This window comes from Adiantum capillus-veneris, chromosome 19 (assembly GCF_014529385.1).
Source record: "Adiantum capillus-veneris isolate H3 chromosome 19, ASM1452938v2, whole genome shotgun sequence".
Lineage (NCBI taxonomy): Eukaryota > Viridiplantae > Streptophyta > Polypodiopsida > Polypodiales > Pteridaceae > Adiantum > Adiantum capillus-veneris.
In genome coordinates this window covers 150,219,492-150,237,317 of record NC_140949.1, presented here as the reverse complement: position 1 = coordinate 150,237,317, position 17,826 = coordinate 150,219,492, and positions in this window count along the sequence as shown.

Below are 17,826 nucleotides of genomic sequence, written 5' to 3'. Positions count from 1 at the left end.
GCATCTGCTCGGATAAATCTTACACTGTGCGCACCCAATTTTGCGGCACAACAGCTACACCTCGATTTCCATGGTTGTCTTCGTGTGCAATCTCTCTCAGACTCTGCGGTTGAACATGGGCCATCGCCTCGTAGCCTGACATGCCCTGCTCTATCTTCTTCTTTATCTTTCTGCTCTTCGAATGTGCAATGCCTACCGCACCATTGTAATTATCTAGGCTCTCGAAATCAACTTTCTCTCTCACCTTGGGATGCAGACACGCCATGAATTTGTCCAGCTTGAAGTAATCTCCATTAGCCAATTGCATGGCTGCCGCTAGCTCTACCCAACACTCTTCAAAATGACCCCAAAACAGATTGAATTCTTCACTTACATCTTGCTTAAACGCCTTCAGCTTCGCATCCATCTTGGCTGGGGAAGTCTCCTTGCGGAAGTCGTGAAGAAACCTCGCCCGTAGAGCCGGCCATGCTTGCTTCGGCTCACCTTCCAATGCGTCGTACCATACTTTAGCTCTACCATGTATCACCAAAGGAAAAGTCTGCATTTTTCTATCCTCGTTCGGCATACGCAACGATAGCATGTACAACTCGAAATCTGACATCCACTCGTCAGGGCTATCTTCTCCTATGAAAATCGGTCCATAGCTTCTAGCTGCCATGACTTCCAACACAAAAAACCGCTTCTTTTCGATCAACTAGGAGCAATCAGTGTGCTCCTGCATGGGGCACCAGAAGATGGAGAGGGGGAATGGGGGAACACGCCCAGCACAAACAAAAGGGCCTCTCTATAGCTCAGGGTATTCACAACACCCCTATCCTCTCAGAAAACACCTTCAAAGAAACACTTTATACTAGCAGCCCACTGCTTGCTCAATTGCCACTGCTCACACACTCTACAAACCACCCCACAAGGTACACCTACTACCACTGCCTGTCTCCACCCTTACACATGCACACAGCCACTCAATCTCACTCTCTCACTCAAAGCACCATCGGTCCGGGGGGGCACACACTTCCACACAACTGGCACCGAGTAGAAACATGAAAGCAGGAGAAAGAGAAGGGGGGAAGGGGAAACAACAGCACGGGAAGCAATTGTGGCTTGATTCCACTTCAAAAAACATATACACAGGCTTGCAATGCCATCACCATGGCCATTTTCAAGCAAAAGTTACAAAGGGGCTAGCTTACTAGAGAACTCCAATTTGCAGGCTTCAAACGGCACTCCAAAAGGCCAAGAAAAGCCTCAAATTTGATCCATTTTTTACTTCTATAGGGGGGGCCTTTAATTTGGGAATTTACAATTTAATTGGTCCACCTGGCATCTTGAATTGGCAATTTTTGGGAAAGGAGGCACCGCTTTGCTCTATCTCTCTCTTCTTCACTCTTTGCACTTTGGGGGGGGGGGGGGGGGGGCATTAGCGATGTCGCTATTGCCCCCTAGATTTTTTATTTTTTATTTTTTATCTTTCATTTTTACCCTTTGTGGCCTCAACCTTGCACTCCTCCACATGCTTGACTTTGACTCTCACTTTCTCTCTATCCAACTCCTCTCTAGCTCCTTTTGGCCTTGCTTTTGCCCGAACAGCCCTTGGTTTGGCTCATTTGGCTTTACTCGTCTTTGGCCTCACTTTATGCTCCTACTTGGCCGCCCTGGTGGAATCTTCCTCTCACCTGAGGGGGGGAGGCAACAGCGAGGTCGCTATTGCCCCCTCCTCTCCCTTTCAAAATTTGGCACCCCAAGGGCCTGTGGGAACTGCCGCGTGTCGGGGGCCATGTCATCATCACTGTTAATTGTCTCACATGCAGGCGCGCTGCCTCAGGCGCCGCCTCATCGGCCAAAAACCCCCGTTTCCTCCCTGCAGGGCCGCATTCAGCCAACGCAGCACCCACAGCCGCTAACTCCATAGCCACGGAGCTCTTGGAGCTCCCTTGCTTCACATACCCCCAAGAGGGCGCACGCCCTTGCTCATATACTCCGCCACCAGACAGCCGCACTACACATACGGGATAATGGGGCGCCACGTGGCAGCGCCTGGGGCAGTCCCACTTGGAATGGCCTCCAAGGCCCGGGAAAATTTTAAGAAAACCTTCATGAAAAACCAACTTCTCCCCTCCTTGTCTTGTCTACCAACTGGCACCCGGGGATCCAACTACCGAGTCGCAAAGTGGTACTGAATCCCCACTTTGCCGGTCCCTAGGTGTGCAAACCTCACTACATCCCGACCCCCCGAGTTCGCTATCCAAGGCCACAGAAACCGGAAAAAATCATCTGCAACTTTCCTCCTAGCATTACCCCCCAACTTCGTCCTGCCGCACCTAGCTGACCGAGTGTCCGTTTGACGAACCGTCGATTTGTGCTAGCTCCGCATGATGTGCACTACCATTGAGAACCTTGGCGAGGCCAAAACGATGCTAGATGGCACACCCTCCGATGTAGCCAAGTGGACTCGGACCCGGCCCCCGGAAAATCTTCCTCTGACCATATCTTGCTATCTAGAGCTCCGATTCGCAATCCGCGAAGATCGGCATGCCCCATAACTCGAGCTCTACACATGTATACACTGACATCAACCCGGGCCACCTGTCCCTAGCTGTCGTGCCCGTCGGGGATCTGCTACATACTCTTTCTTTAAACTGCAATATCTTGAGCATCGGGGCTCCATTTGACGAGCCGTTTAGACCGGCTTCTAGAGCACACTGAACACTACATTCTAGGATGCTGACCTGGCATTTTGGACACCTTGACTCGCCATCCATATGGACCATTGCATAGCTCTTTTGGCCTAAAAAACCGCTTTAAGCATACATTCCTGCTAACCTTTGGCTGCCTAGGGCCTTGGCACCTGCCCTAGCCTTCTGTATTGCACACAACTGCTGCCTTTGCCTGGCATAGACCACCTGCTAGCTTCAACCAACTTTAGCTGCACCAATGTCATTGAAAGCTTACTTGAAGAATTCATGGTGATCCATTGCAAATCAGCACCATATCACCCACAAGCTAATGGACAAGCCGAGAGTACCAATAAAATCTTATGCACGGTGCTCACCAAAATAGTGAGTGACTCAAGAAATGATTGGGATCAAAAGCTACACTCTGCATTATCGGCTTACAGGGTAGCGTTTAAAACTTCCATCGGAACTACTCCTTTTAACCTTGTGTTCGGGATTAATGCAATTCTACCCATGGAATTCTTAATTAACACATTATGAGTCGCAACACAATTAGGATGGATGGGACATGAGCTATTGGAGAGACTAGACATCCTGGAACAATTAGATGAAACCATAGTGACAGCGATAGCAGGGATATATGCTTAGAAACGACAAATGAAAGCTTTCCATGATCAAAATGTGATTAGCAGGGAGTGCCAAAAAGGGGATTACCTTTTGGTGTATACCCTTAAACAACACTCCAAAAAACTCAAAAGCGAGGGATGGGGCCTTTTGTAATACATGATATATCACAAAGTGGCGCCATCAAGCTTGCAACATTGACCAGTGAGGAGATGCCTAATTGGATGAATGGCTGCCGGTTAAAGAAATATCTTCTTCTGCTGACACCAAAAGAACTAGCTCCAAACAATACATGTAGCAGATCAACGAACCGGCACAGGCACATCAAGAAGCCAAGATCAAAATATCAAAGCGGAAGGAGCGGACAAATCTTCAGAGAAATAACCAACATGACAATTGTGCCAATTCCCCTCCAATAGCATCCATACAAACGGAGTCTACATGGTTAGGTGGCATAGATTTACGCATTATGTTGCAACTTGATAATGGTACCACCGAGCGCACATTAGTGGACACTCGGGCAAGAGCAAATGTTGCCAACTACTCCACCTTTATGAAATTAACAAAAGAACCTCTGACACCAAATAGTATAGGGTTCAAAGTGGCAAACAAAGGAACAATGAACAACCTGGGACATGTTGTAGGGAGGCGTTGTAGCACGACCTAATCACAACCCACACAAAATTATCAAATCCGTGGATTGGGCAACCCGGCTAGGGCATGGAAGCACGAGCATCGGATGAATAGGAATAGAGGATTCAAGAGATCACCTCTCCATTGCAAGTAGAGATTAGCCATGGCAAGACTAACTCTAAACCTACTCTAATCACTAATCAAACAACTCCTACACACATCAAGTCCACCGAAGTCCGACTTGCCATAGACTTGAAAACCCAAGCACACCAATGATAAGCACACAGTAATTACCACATGTTAATTATGGCACTTCGTCAATAGCTACACACACGAAGTGAATGGTGCTAGAGCTTCATATAACCTATCTACACACAAGCAAAGAATAGGACACACACACAAATTACAAGATTAAGACCCAACTTAATCAACCTAATTTTGTGATGCTAAATATCGCAAATCAATTGCTCGTAGAGAGATAAGAGTGGTTACTAGCAAGAAGTACATACATCTCTCAAATCTAGAATAATGAAAGTGTAATACTACTTCATGACAAGATGAAATGTAGACAAGAAGAGACTAATGAGAAAATAAGGATTAGATTAATCAAGAAGAGCTTACTTTAATTACAATGGTTAGCACTAGCCTCTCAAGCATAGACATTAAGCTCAAGGCTAGGCCAAAGAGTGAACACTCTACATAGAGGAAGCTCTCAAAAGTGGATCCTCAAGAGTGGATACTCAAGAATGAAGCCTCCTTGCATAAAGACTTCCTTTTAAGGGATTTCACCACAATCCCTTCTACTACGGGTTTAAGCTTGAGCCCTCAAACTACCATATACAACTTTGGAACTCCAAATGAGCCCAAGACTTATACAAAATGAGTGGGAAATAGTGTGACCTCCATAGATATCTCCCGCTTGATGCATATTCGCTGTAGCATGTGTTAGCCGTTGCTAACATTCCCCCCTTCCTAATTTGACGCACGTCCTCGTGTGTTGGTGAAGCAGGACACGGTGACATGGTAGAAAGAAAGTCCATGGAAGAGATGTTGAGCTGCAAAACATAAGATTAAATAATAAGCATCAAAGGCCACCAAGAATGAATAAAACATGAAGTACAATGAACAATCATGCAAAGTGAATTTTTTGCTTCTAAACGATGGGTGAATCATAGTCAAAAAGTAGACAACATAAAGCAAAAAATACACCTAAACTATCATGAAGATTAAACCACTTAAAATTTCAGTTTTATGTATGAAACACAAACATCAATTATGACCTTAGGCTAATGCAAATTTATAAACTTACTAGCCTAAAAACTATGTCACCAATCTTAATAAATCATTCAAATCTATCATGTCTAACGAGCTATAAAAAATCTCATAAATCTATTAGTACATTGTCAAAGCGTTTTGAAGCTCGTGGAAGTTTGTTTTTGTCATTCATAGAAAAAAGTAAAGCACAATCACAAAGCTACCACCCCAAGGCAAGTGTAGGTGCGACTTTCGGCTCCTTGAACCCTCAAGAAGGTCTTCCAAAAGCCTACTAGCCTACCAAGGTGATGGCTAATCCCAACTTTAGGATGCCTAGCTTTCAAACATGAAATAACCATAGCTTAGAAGCAAAATTTCACTTAAGCCAAGGATAGAGGATGAAGAGATGAACAAGAGCAAAATCATGGAAGGATTACACCTATTCATGCTCTTTGTGCATCCTTGAGCAAGCATCCCCTTTGTGTAGAGAAGCCTCTTGATCTTTTTATTTGCAAAAGAAGCCTTTTGAAGCTAAGTGTTAACACAAGCTCCAAAGGCCTTTTATTGAAATCCAAAAGCACACAAAAAAACATTAATGAAAACCTAAAGCTAGGGTCTTGCATACCCAAATATGCCAAAGGGAAAAACCCCAAGGGAAAAAAATGCCTTTGGTTATGCACATGATGCTCTAAAGTAGCAAATTTATGCATACATATCATCAATGAGAAAAATGCTTCTACATAAGCAAATTTTACAATTTTTCATGCATGTTTCAAAGTTGATTAGTTTCTAGCTCAATGAGATATGGAATTAAAAACAAGTTAAGAGCTGAAAATAATGCAACTTTGAATAAAATGAAGTGACTCTCGATAGCCAAGTTTTACAATTTTAAGCTCCAAACAAGTTGGCTAACAACCAGCTCACATGAAATTCTACATTTTTTAGAGCAAGCTATGAGCTAGAGATGACTTCAACTTGATGAAAATGAAAATGAAAATGAATGGCTCTCAATAGCCAAATTTTGTACTTGAAAGCTCTCAAAAAGTTTGAGTAAACACTATATCAAATGAAAACATTTGCATTTTAGACCAAGCTATGAGCTAGCATATATACAACTTTTAATCCAAACAATTGGAATGGCTCTAATTAGCCAAATTTTATAATTTTTTGCAATGATGACCCCTTCTTGGATCAGTGAAAATACACTCCTGCCACACCCCTTCAAAACAATTCAAATCATTAGTGCTCTTAAGCATTTGGAATTTCAACACAAGCACTAAAATCAACCACAAACCCAAAATGATATCTTATGACTATCCGAGAAATCTCAATGTTTTAGCGCTATTCAAGGATTTTTGCATACATATTAAGCACTAAAATATCTGAACCATGCACCAACTCATCATCAATAATGTAACTCTCATGCCTACAATATGCAAATCACCAGAATTTTTTTTTCATTTAGTGCAATGATAATGTCAATCAAACCAAGCACTAAAAATGTTCTGCACAAGCCAACCATTAGTGCAAAATACGATCATTTGTGCATAGAAGTTATCACACAATCCAAGCACACAACCGATGTACACATCATGCTTATAAGCACATATGGCCTATATAGGAAAGGAGAGAGAGAGAGAGAGTTTAGGATGAAGCCAATTTCGAACTCGCTCAATTGGTTAAGCACAACCCGATGTCGAGTCATTGGCCTATTTCCCTTCAAAACAATGCACAATTGTTAGTGCATGAAAACATATTGCATACAAACCAAGTACAAAAACTTAGCAACTCTATGGATTATAATATGTACCATGAGTAATTTCATATTTGATCAATCCGCTCACAATGCCAAAAATAATCATGTCGTTATTCCCAATTCTTAAGCAAAAATGAATCCTCCTTAAGCCAAACCTTATGTGTTTGAATTCTTAGTAGTGGCTTGAGGTTTAAGCTCGATTTACATTTTGCTTAGAGATTGTAGATTTAGGCTAAATCACTCGAACATGGAATTGGTGGTTCAAAATAGCGGTGAGAGGCACTCTTTGAAGTCAAGGTTGGAACCTCCTCATGCTCACAATTTTTAATTTTTAATTTTTTTTTTCCTGGAAAAAGATTTGTTGTCTGCAAACTGCAACTACGGGGTCGCCAGAGAGAGAAAGACTCGTGAGGGCAAGGAGGGTACGAGATGCAAAAGATTGTGTGTGTGTGGGGGGGGGGGGGGGGGGGGGGGGGGGGGGGGGTGTGTGCTGGCTAGCCCTACAAGTGGGCGAGAACTGTAGCCGAGATCAACGCACGTGTGTGTGGGTGTGTGTCGGCAAAGGAGAGTGAGAGTAAACCGTAGGGTCATGCTGCTGCCGACTCATGCGGGTGTAGTTAAAGCAGGAGAGCATGCGCTACGACTTTATGCGAGTGAAGCGGGCAAGTGGGGCCTGATTGAGCCGAGACAGAAAAGATGGGGCTGCTAGATGATATTGCACCCACTAATAAAGGGTGTGTGTGTGTGTGTGTGTGTGTGTGTGTGTGTGTGTGTGTGTGTGTGTGTGTTGCGAGCACCAAGCCAAGCAGAAGGGCCCGTGCATGGTGTTTTCATGGCGTGAATCTCGGCTAGGCAGGGCAAGGCTTTGGCGGTAGCATGAAGCCAAGGACAGCACCACAACAACATGGTATGTGTCTATTTGCCAAAAGTGGCGGGCCAGTCGAGCATGGCGGGGTCTGCAAAAAGCGGGTGAGCACGATTTGTGCAGCTAAACAAGGTGCACCTATGTTAGCATATGTCCGAGGGTCTCTCATGTGTCGTGCCAGACAAGTGGCCAAAAAGTATTCGAGATCCTTGAGCATTTATATTTATTAGAGATTGATTTAAAACATTCTTAAGGGGATGTTCCCACACTAAATGCATGTGTTCTAATTTGAGTGTGTGTGTGTGAGATGCAGATTGAGTCCAAGGGCGCATCAAAAACATTAGAAAAGCATGGCGAAAAAGGCATCCTTGACCGGTAGGCTGCAGACAACAGGTTTCAATGCCATGATTGAGCAACACGAGAAACGTTATATCAAAACATTCTCTAAGGGAATTGATCCCAATTTTTAAGTATAATCGAATAATCATAAAAGCATAACTTCCTTTGGATTGTAATAGAATTGCACACATGAAAGTTCAAGTCAATCAATTCATGCACAAAAAACTTCCCAAATTTGGAATAAACTTGAATCAATTCACAATGTTGGGAGATGCACACACTTAATGGATGCACAGTCCTCACCTTTGTCCCAACTCATTTTGATATTCAATCATTGCAAAATTGCTCATATCTAATGGCCCTAATCATCCAAATCCAATCAAATTTGTCATTTAGGTTTGCATAGCTACACATTTGATTACGGCATTTGCACATGCACAAATCATTGAATTGTTTAACATTTTCAATCAAATTGGCACACCGATCATAATGGTAATCACATAAATCTTCTTCAATTGAGTACCAATTGAATCATCCAAAGTCAACCAATCTCATATACACCGATCTTTTAGGCCAAATTAATCATCATAATTGGTTTTTAAAAAATACCAATTATTCATTCAAGCACCGGATTACACATGCCATTGAGTAGGCACACACACCCAAATTTAAGCCAAAATTTTATGCAAAAATTACATCAATTCCACATTGCAATGCTCAATTTTCAAACTCGGTCAAGCATATTTGAATGCATACATGCTCACTTACCAAAAAATTAACACTATCTTGACCCAATCAAGCAATGCACACACTCAAAAATTAAGCCCAAATGATCAAATTTGGCTCAATTGGCAATGCATTTAGGCTTACACCTAATGATTGCACACACTTTTCATGCAAATTTCATAATCAAGAATCATTTACGTGCCCTAATTGACCATCAATCATAGAAAATCAAGTGGTCATGGATGGGCACACACACTCAATTTTTGCCCAATTTTTTGGCATTTAGGCTTATCCAATGATTGAATTAGCCTAACGTACACATCATTTACATGATTTCATACTTATGTATCATCAATTCCATCAATTTTTATGTATGTACACATTCAAGATTAGGTGCACACACACTTGAAATTTTTGACAGTTTTTTTCCCTCTTTGATGCATGCACACACACAATGGTTTTTATGCACATACATGAATTCTTGATGAGAATTAAGCATTATTTGGATACACACAAAGCTCATTAGTCACAATTTGACTATCAATTTCATTCCAAGTGTATCAAATTAGGTGCAAAGTGTAGGTAATTTGTGTTACACACCTAATTTTAGCAAATAATTAGCAACATTGAACCTCATTAATCAATCAAGAATTGACATAAAAAGAGAGTACACTTACATAGTAATTACACTCCAAGCTATTCCTTTACACCATGCGAAGACGCATCATTGCACGCACAAGTGTATGTAGCATCAAATCGGCTCCAAAATTGACCATCGTAGGTCAAAAAATCACACACTCAAATTATCAAATTAGGCACAATTAACTTGATTAGAGTGATGATTCCACCTCTTAAAAGGGGATTTAAGATATTTTACACTTCAAATGTTAGTGGTTAGGTTAGCAAGGTTAGTAAAAAATTAGTAAAAATTAGCATGAAATTAGTACAATTAGCATGGAAATGAAGCGAATTAGCAAGGGTTAGCATAAAATTAGTGAAATTGGGGGTTTGGGGTATTCATAACTCAACATTAGCATCAATTTCTTGCACAATCATCATCAAATCACACCAAAAATTGAGTTACACACACTCAAAAACCAACAAAATTAGTAGTGAAATTACTCTATTCTACACATCCTAAACTCACTAGATTAAGTTATCGATCCTCAACAACTGCACCAAATGTAGGGAGGCGTTGTAGCACAACCTAATCGCAACCCACACAAAATTATCAAATCCATGGATCGGCAACCCGGCTAGGGCATGGAAGCACGAGCATTGGATGAATAGGAATAGAGGATTCAAGAGATCACCTCTTCATTGCAAGTAGAGATTAGCCATGGCAAGACTAACTCTAAACCTACTCTAATCACTAATCAAACAACTCCTACACACATCAAGTCCACCGAAGTCCAACTTGCCATAGTCTAGAAACCCCAAGCACAGTAATGATAAGCACACACTAATTACCACATGTCAATTACGGCAATTCATCAATAGCTACACACACGAAGTGAATGGTGCTAGAGCTTCATAAAACCTATCTACACACAAGCAAAGAATAGGGCGCACACACAAATTACAAGATTAAGTCCCAACTTAATCAACCTAATTTGTGATTCTAAATATCGCAAATCAATTGCTCGTAGAGAGATAAGAGTGGTTACTAGCAAGAAGTACATACATCTCCCAAATCTAGAATAATGAAAGTGTAATACTACTTCATGACAAGATGAAATGTAGAGAAGAAGAAACTAATGAGAAAATAAGGTTAGATTAATCAAGAAGAGCTTACTCTAATTACAATGGTTAGCACTAGCCTCTCAAGCATAGACATTAAGCTCAAGGCTAGGCCAAAGAGTGAACACTCTACAGAGAGGGAGCTCTCAAAAGTGGATCCTCAAGAGTGGATACTCGAGAATGAAGCCTCCTTGCATAAAGGCTTCCTTTTAAGGGCTTTCACCACAATCCCTTCTACTATGGGTTTAAGCTTGAGCCCTCAAACTACCATATACAACTTTGGAACTCCAAGTGAGCCCAAGATTTATACAAAATGAGTGGAAAATATTGTGACCTCCATAGATATCTCCCGCTTGATGCATATTCGATGTAGCCTGTGTTGGCCTCTGCTAACACATGTAAATTTACCAATAATTGTTGATAAAACAATTTATCCCCATCAGTTTCATGTGATAAAGGATACAAATCTTAACAAAGCAATTATTATGGCCACCTATCAAGCCACACCAAATTGGCAGGATAATACCTAACAAATCATGCCAGAAAGGGGGGATAATGCAGCAAGATACTCATCATTTTGTATATATTCTTTTCTTTTCTTTTTCTTTTTCTTTTCCTTTAAAAAATTTTAAGAGCTTTTTAACTCTTAGCAGACGTAATCATGAGCCATATTGACACCATCTACATGCTTGGTTAAGAATATGTATGTATGAGTGATTACAATAATTTTGGCAAAATTTTGGCCAATTAATAATAATTGTAAGTAATTTTTCTTTAATTTTAGCACTAAAAAGCTAGAAAGGACAAATAATCAACAAAATTTAATAAGTTGAGCTAGGAAAGTCGGACTTGACTTTTGAAAGCAAACACCGAAACTTCAAAGCAAGGGCTTTGAACATGGCAAATATGAAAAGATTCGGCACAAGACGGATTTTGAGCCAACTTCTAAAGGATCAAAACTGCAGATTAAAGGCCAATTATCGACCGAATATCAGAATGAAGAACGTTTTGAACTGCATTTGATATGAACATCAAGATATGATCAATGGAGGTAAGTATAAATGAGGCATTCCGGGCAGATGGGGAACATATAGTCAAATGGGGCAAAATAAGCTCATTTGCATTCACCACACACACACACACACACACACACACACACACACACACACAGAAGCATAGAGTTTCTTGCTTTGTTTTTGCCTACTGCGACCACCTCGGTAGCTCTTACTCCACCAAATTTGACATGTATGATCATTAATCCTACAAAAACACTTGTTTATGCTCCACACTGCACGAGCATTACCAAAACAGCAGATCAAAGTCAAAAAATTTGCAAATTGTTAAAGCCAATGGGGGAGTTCAGAACTTGCCCAAAATAAAAACCTTTTCATTAGTAGACCCCTGTGATAAGTGACAGAATCATTGTATGCAAAAACAGTTGCAAAAGGGGTTGCAACATGGATCACGATCCATGTTCCCCAAACCCTAAAATCAAAGAAAATTGCACAGTGGGTTCCTCATATGCCCATGAATAACCACCACTAATTGGAATTGGAAAATCCTTCCTAACATGGATCGCGATCCATGTACCTTGATGACAAAATTAGGACAAAATTTGATCATTGGCCGGAGGACGCAAAAGTATAATTGGCCATGCAAAAGTATTCACAAAAGGGGGTCTTAAAATCATTAAAACCTAATGATTTGTTACCTTTAGTATGCAAATGGTTATTTGGAAGTAATCAAGGATAAAATGGTCAGTTCCAGCAAAAACATTATAAAATAAGGTTAGGAGAAGAACATGGAGCTACCCCACTAGCCAGAGCAACAATTGAAACACCTTGATGCAACCTAAACAAGAAAGAGTCCGGAAGAGGGTGAAACAAAAGCATAAGGGAGAAGTAACACTAAAGGTCTAATTAGGGCAAAGCAAAGAAAAACAGTACCTATAAAGTTGTGTTGCCTGGATCAATTTTCCCCTTCAAATGGATTCAAAAACTATTGGAAGTTGGAAGGAAGATAGGCAAGACCGTGGTTTTCACGCACAAATCATCCAGAGTCAAGGCATTATCAGATGTCAATCAAAATAAGTGCCCAAAAGTGGTTCCAAAAAACCAATGTGGTCAAGACGGGGAAAACATGACCATAAACTGGGAAATTGAGTAAACACAGGAAAAACAAGTCCAAATTTGAAAAAAAATCACGAGTGTGCTAGGAAGACCTATAGGAACATGTGTGCAAAAGACTGTCCCATAATCCTTTCCAACATGGATCGCGATCCATGTACCTTTCTGCCCAATCAGAGTAAAATTCACATCATCTGGCTCAGAACACCAAAGGTCTAGCCATGAAGAATCAATTCATTTGGATTCCAAAATCCCATCAAAATGCCAAATTTCTCTAAGACTGAGGATAACTACCAAGAATTGATCTAAGTACCAAACCAATGATCCAAGTCCCAAAAGTTTTGGACCAAAGCACCACATTGATGAGCCCTACCAGCTGGTATCACCAGATCTTCAAAAGGTGTCCCAACATGGATCGCGATCCATGTATCTTTCAGGAAAATTTCATCTATGACCTCATGCCCTTCTGAATGTAGTAATCCTAGATGCACTCATGAAATTTGGTCAAATTTGGGGTAGTTTTGACAAAGTTATGCTCATTTTTCATTTGATGGTCAAGTTTGCGTTTTCTTCAACTTTCCGACATTTGTTGATCATTTGCTAAACCCTGTTTTCAATTTGAAACTGGCCTCAGGATGCCTAGACGAAAAGCACAAAGGGAATGGGAAGCGGCCCCATACGAGAACATGCACATATCCTCAAATGAGAAAGCTCATATCATAGAACAGGTGCTAGAAACGATACCTGCCAATATCTTCATCGGAAGATTTCAAGCAGCAAACATAGAGATAGTAGAGGCCACAAATTTTCCAAGGAAATTGTGGGCATTACACCAGAAGTTCGAAGTGCAAGCGGGGGCCAGTTGTGTACAATTAGATAGTTTCCTACGACTACCGCCATGGGGAATAGATTTCAGAAGAGCACGTGAACTCATCAGCTCTATTCAGTACAATGGAGAAGCCACCCTTACTGTCTAAGACGGAGCTACGGTCAAAGTTAAAATCACTGTGTAGATAATCAACGAAGCTCTCGACCTACAGCAGGGAACACATAATCTATTGCAAAAGACCAAAGAAATAGATAATGACAAAGCATTCTTGAAGCAAAGAGAACACAAATTGACCTATCAAGACTTAAAATACTCAGAGACAGAACTGCCGTTGCGTCTCATATCGCAACATTTCAAGGTACAAAAGCCATCGAGATACACTGAACAACTTTTGCACATGGCAGTGGTAATGGCAATGAGGTTAGCAGAAAGAAGAGTAGTCATCTATGATTTTGGCAATTACCTACTTGACAACATAGTGGAAGCAAATATCAAGGGTAGCCAAAGGTGCAAGACTTACATGAAATCTGGACCAATGCTGACTCGAATCACTTACCAAGCGATAGGAATGATTGATAATCTACCACCTGCGAAAGCACAACTAGATTTGATCCACAAATCTAAAAGAGCAGTAAAGCCGGTAGCAGAACCATCAACGAGGCCAAAACCAGAGATCAAACAAACAAGGTAGAGCTCAACGAGAAATGACACTGACAGCGGAAAGGTGGAATCAGATGCACCAAACAACAAAGAATTTGGGGCAAGATAAAGAGAAACTCCTTCAGAATATCAGTCTTCAGATGAGGAACATGGAAGTGAATTTTCACTTAGACACACAAGACTGAAGAAGAGGACAACTTGGGTGGCGGAGGCAATCCCAATCACCCAAGCCCAATGAACAATGGAAGAAGCACAGGTGCAAAGAGAAAAAATCTGCCAACAGAAACATGAGAAAAAGTGAAGTAAGGGAACGGAAGCGGATGATGAAAGAGAAGAAGAAGAGGATGTGCCTCTAGAGCATAGAAAATCAGAAGCTTTGGAAAGGATCAAACAATGCAAAAGAAAGGAAGCAGAGGAAAATCTGAACATTGCCAGCGAAATGTGGCAACGGATTCAAAATGAGCTCAAGCGAAAGATGGAACAAAGAGAAAGAGAGGATGCAAAACAGCCAAACGTCAATGATCTCGAATCATCCAACGAATCTACAAAGATAGGGGACAAAGCAGAAAACCAAGAAGATAAAGGTGATCAGGATACTCTTGACCACAAGAATATAATTTTGAATCACCAAAAGACAAAAAGCTACCTTCAGAGGCTGAAACAACAAAAAGAGAAGAAGCCTTAGATCTTCCAAAAAAAATGGCAGATAAAGTGCTATCACAAAAGCAAGCAGATCCAGAAAAACAGATAGCACTGCCAAAAATCACTATAGCTCCAGTTGCTCGTGAAGTATTGAAAACAAAAGAAAGAACGAAGGATGATGCTGGTACCTCGGACCAGGGCCAAAGAAGCCAGAACCAACCACCATCGCCTCGTTTGCAAGTTGTGGTAGAGGAGGGAGCGCAAATGATCCGGTTGTTTGACATTGATGCACATTTAGACCAGATCAAGCTCCAATTTCAATGCCAAAGATCTCTCTACAACTTGCGTGAACTAGAGCTAGAGGACATAAGGAAAGAGGTAACGAAAGCAACTGAAAGCACACTGTAGCTGCAAAACAAAATCAAGGAGTCGCAAAAAGAAGAGATGCCACTCCAATCAGAATTACAAAGGGAACAAGAGAACGCTGCATATTACTACAAGGAAGTCCAACAATTTAATGAAGCCAACACTACTCTGCAGGTTGAGCAACAATGACTAGAGGAGGAGCTAATCAGGGAAAGAGAACAAAATGAGAAGCTGCAACAGTCTTGTGTGGTGGTCAGCAAGACTCTGACCCAACTTTTAGCCTTGCAGAAGACACCGAGCACCACAAGCATGACAACTAAATCGACCTCGCTGACCAAAGAGGTCCAGGATCTAAAGGAGGCCCTTGCTCAAGAAAAATATGACAGCAAGGCATAGAGCATTGCAAGCAGCTAAAGCCAAAGAAATTGAAAATCTAAGAAAGAAGCTAGCACAGGCAAAGGAATAGTTGGATTCTCTAAAAGCAACACAGGTGAAGCCAGTACAAACAGTACCCGTGGAAGCTGAACAAACAGAAGGACTGGAACAATTCACCTTAAAAACTCACCACATGGATATGCCAAGTACAAGCACATGAACGGCAATGCAAGAATCTAAAGATCCAACCACGATTTCCATCTCGTATATTGCAAAAGAAGAAATTGAGTGGTGGATCTCAGAAGTAAAATACCCTTCACACAAGGAGTATTTGCAATATGAGCTCAAGGTGTTGGAGTGAGCGGCCCTTCTCATGATCACTCTCGACAAAGTGGTAAAAAACCTTGGGCATGAGATGATCGCAATACCACTGATGAGGCAGGAGGCTCTATTATGGAAACGAAAAATACTACTTGCCCTTGAGTCAAACCAAAGAGGAGATTACAAGGATGTTCCTGTCACTGCCATACAAATTCAAACTATCATCGACAATCAACCACTCTGGCGAGAGAAATGGTTTAAGTAACGCCCAACTGATAAAACATATTATAGAAATGCTCCACAACATCTTAGGATTGATCCAACTTATTGTCCCATCAACAGACGGCAATCCCGAGAAAGCTTTTATTCATGGCAAAACAAAAGACGAGCAGTTCTGAACTACCCAGTTATAACAAAGCCACCCAATAACAATCCCCCATCAAAAAAGTATATAATTCATATCAAAGGAGTCATCAACATGATGAGGAAATACCAGATCGTGCATGCCAGATGCTAGTGAAGATTGCAAAGATGTTAATCACCTACATTACGACATTCAATGATATAGAAACAACGAAGCATCCGTGGCAAGTTTTTGTGGAAGACACCAGAGGGCTGTGTTGGAATATGGAAACAGAAATTCCCAGCAAAAATGTAATCAAGGGATTGTATGCAAGGGTCATGGTCTTGCCCTCCCATTACATGCAAACGTTTGAGGAGGCATTCATGACAAGATTTTTTGAAGTCGACTCCTCCATATTTAATCCCCTGACGAAAGATCTACCAGCTCGACATATAGCATATCAGAGCACTCTCAGCAATAACTTTTTCACATAGCTATCGACAAAGATGGAGATCGAGGCAAGGGCACAAAAATTCAGGCAACTCACTGGGACACTAGAAAATCGATTGATCAACTACTAAGGTGACAGTCAAAGACAGATTGCACGGGGACATGCAATGAATAGGAAGGGGGAAATGTTTGGTGGACACAGCGGAATGTCACTTAAAAGGCGGATATACACCAAACTTTGTTGTACTCAATCATTTTTTCAAAAGAAGCGGTGTAATTCTGCTAATGAGGATTACCAAATTGTAATATAATCTATCATTCCCTCTTAGCCTCTCTGAGCCTACAAACCATGTAAGTGGCCAAATGGCCGTGGGAAAGAGTCCCTAGCTCTTCAGTCAAAACCCTTAGTTTTGTAAAAGACACTGTCATTATCTTTGCAAGTAATTGGACGTCGACTGAGAGCTTCTTTGCTGCTACAAACTGTAATCAATCTTTCTCCTTGTCTAGTAATCAGAATTTGATTCCGAATAGCACATTGTGTTCCTTGTATCTTGCTCTTCAATCTAATTGTTATCATCCTCAATTTTGTTGTGGTTCGCGACATCTTCTTTTGTGAGCTAAATGCATTGATTTGAGGTCTTAAATGGTTGTTTTTTAATGTTTTGACCTTGGAAGAGTGTTTCTATGCTTAAGGGGGACCTTTCCGTGTAGTTTTGTGTCAAGTTTCTCTACATTTTTTGGGATGGATCGTGATTTATGTACCTTCCTAGATGGCTACAGAACTTGGTAGGAATATGCCCTTAGGCATTATATACCTCTACTTAAGTTGTGTTGCATTCCAAATTTGTTTGGATGTCAAAAAGGCATGATGACCTAGAGCGGTTGAACATAGACTGATTTTCTGACTAGGAAAGTGGTTAATTTGCTTTTGTAGAAGTAGGGACAATCCTTTAGGTTCACTTTGGTGAGATTGGCGATCTCATTAAGTCTTCGTGCCCCATCCCGAGTCACTTCCTTGCATATTGACATTATGTTAGTAAACAAAAAGCTATGTTGTAGACGTCCGTCGCGGCGACCCGCTAACACTGTGTGTGTGTGTGTGTGT